Here is a 3,039-nt window from a genome sequence, read left to right as displayed (position 1 = left end):
TCGATTTACTACTAATATAACATATATATGTAATATTGAATCAATTTGATTCGATTTACTAATGAACAACACATATATAGTAAATCGAATTAAACTGATTCGGTTTACTATTTGTATAAATTATTGACATTTACTACTTTTAAGTTAATAATAATTAACTTTAAAACAAAAATGTCAATAAGAAAATACCCACATTTGTATTCAAATAAAATATAAAAAATCAAAACGAATAAGAATAGAAATCTAACTTATGTATTTTAGTTCAAATTCCAGAAACTTATGAATTTAAAACGAAACAATAAACAATTTTTAAAAATTCATTAAAAATCATCCTTTGACTCATTAGTATCTAAAGAATCATTACCGAATTTTTTTATGTTGAAAAAGTTAATATAAAGTATAGCCCTTCAAGATGGTGGCATGAAGTTAAAAGTTGAATTTTTTAAAGTCAAAAGTATCAGATAGTTATATATTATAAAAAGACTAATTATATTTATATAATATGTAATTTGAGAAATAATTAAAGTTTTAGTGACATATTGTATAAATATAGTTTGTCATTTTATATTGTATAACTATCTATTACTTCTGACTCTGAAAAAATTCAAGTTTTAATTCCTATGCCACCATCTTGGAGGGCTATACTTTATATTAACTTTTTCAACATCAAAAGTTCCAGTAATGATTCTTTAGATGCTAATGAGTCAAAAGATGATTTTTAATTAATTTTTAGAAATCATTTATTGTCCCATTTTAAATTCATAAGTTTATAAAAATATAAATTTTTTAGAATTTGAACTAAAATATAAAAGTTGGATTCTATTCTTATACGTTTTGATTTTTTTATATTTTATTTTAATCCAAATAGGGATATTTCCTTATTGACATTTTTGTTTTAAAGTTAAATGTTATTAACTTAAAAGTAGTAAATGTCAATAATCTGTATAAATAGTAAATCGAATCAGTTTGATTCGATTTACTATATATGTGTGGTTAGTAGTAAATTGAATCAATTAGATTCTATTTACACATATATGTTGTATTAGTAGTAAATCTAATCTAGTTGATTCGATTTACTACTAGTATAGCATATACATGCTAAATCAAATCCAATTGATTCGATTTACATTGAAAAAGTGTAAATCAAATCTAATTTGTTCGATTTATATAGAATCATTTAGGATATGTTTGTAACGAAAATCAAAATAGGACATTGGTGTAATTTTGAGACTGAAATGATTTATTAGTGTATTTTACCCTATATTTTAGTTATAGATGTCCTATTGTGTTAGTATATTGTGTTAAAAATTTATTTTTAAAAAAAATACACAAAATCTATTTCTCTTTTTTGTTTGTATTTTTTAACTCATAATTATTTTTTTATTTAAAAAATATATCATTTAATATTATATATATTTATTTTAAAAATTAATATCAAAATTTTAATAAGAATTTTATTGGAGTTATTAGTTAAGTCTGAAAATAATATAATTTACCTCCTAAATACTATAATTGTATTTGTAGTTGATGTATTGAGCAACATGTACTCATCCTATTGCAATTTGTAAAAGTTGGTGGTTTCTATGGATACTTGTTGCAATTGAAAGTGATCTACCTTAGTTCAGCAGGTGAGGAAGAAAATAAATTTTAGCATTATAGAAATGAATCGTACGAGATTGAGAGGCAAGGTCGTCTTCGTGGGAAAGCCTAATACAGGAGAAGGCCTGATGTGGAAAACACGAACAAAGTGAAGCCACGAGTTGACAATCAAAATGCTATAACTAGCCAGATGCCTCCCGGAAGTGAAGCAAACCAGAAAGCTTTAGCTATCTCCACTAAAGATTTGGCGAAGGAGAGAACAGTACAAGATCCACATGGGAATGGGTAAACGAAGAAGGTAGAGGTAGCTGTGGTGAAAGAAAATTTGGACTGGCTACAGAAAAGCCTAGTAGGTGGATCGACGAAGGCTATTGACTTTAGGTCATTGAAGGATTTGGTTGCGAAGAACTTTTCTCAAGTTGTTCAAGTGCGCGAAATGGGAGCATATAAAGCTCTGTTGACCTTTGATAGTGTGTTGAATGCAGAAGAGACTTACACATTCAAAATGAATAGCCTTTTACAGTTGTTTCATAGTGTATGGAGGTGGGACAAGTCGGAGAAAAGTGAAACTCCAAGAGTATGGTTGGAATGTTTCGGGGTTCCATTACATGCGTGGTCCGGGGATACTTTCAAGATAATAGGAAGCCATTGGGGCGAGGTGGTTGGGTGTGATAAAGAGACAGAATCGTGCAGCTCTTTTAGCGTCGGTCGAGTACAAATTGATACCTGTGTGATTGCTGTGATAAATGAATGGGTCCACATCACAATAGGTACTAGTGGCTTTGGTAAAAGAAGTGGGACGTGAAACATATGGAGAGAATTGTAAGTTGGTAACTATGAGAGAGGATGCGGTCAGTTGTGAACACCATAAGATTTTATCTAGAAGGGTTTGTGATGAAGTAGCTATATGGTCGGAAGGACTCGTTAATTCAACAGAATGTACAGACCTGGCAGCAGAGGTGATAATGGAGGGGCTGAGGGAGGAGATTGAAGACGAGGCTAATTTGGTAATTTCAGAAACAATTTTGAACGAGTGGAGTTATGAGTATTTAAGTCACAATCAAATGAAATTTGTAACATATCAATTTAATAATTTCAATATTGAAGGAATAGCAAATTTGGTGGGATATGAGGAGAGCAACGAGGCTGATTCCAAAAAAATAATATCCTGGGATTATGATTGTCACTTTAATGGGTTGGCTAAGGACCAATTGAGGGATAAAAGGCTTGGTCCAGGTTTTAAGCCCACTAACGGTAAAAGGAAGAGCAAGAATGGGTTGGGCCATGAGGGCCCACGCTCCAAGGGAACCGATCAGCTGGGGGACTTGGACATCGCTGCTGGACCACGCGTGAGGAGTTCGGGTCGGGCTTTTGGATTCCTGCAGCTTGGGAACGTGCCTACTTCTGATCCCTTGGAGTCTCTTCGTGACCTGGGAGGCA

Source organism: Arachis hypogaea, chromosome 20, assembly GCF_003086295.3.
Source record: "Arachis hypogaea cultivar Tifrunner chromosome 20, arahy.Tifrunner.gnm2.J5K5, whole genome shotgun sequence".
NCBI lineage: Eukaryota > Viridiplantae > Streptophyta > Magnoliopsida > Fabales > Fabaceae > Arachis > Arachis hypogaea.
Note: the sequence above shows the minus strand (reverse complement) of the source record.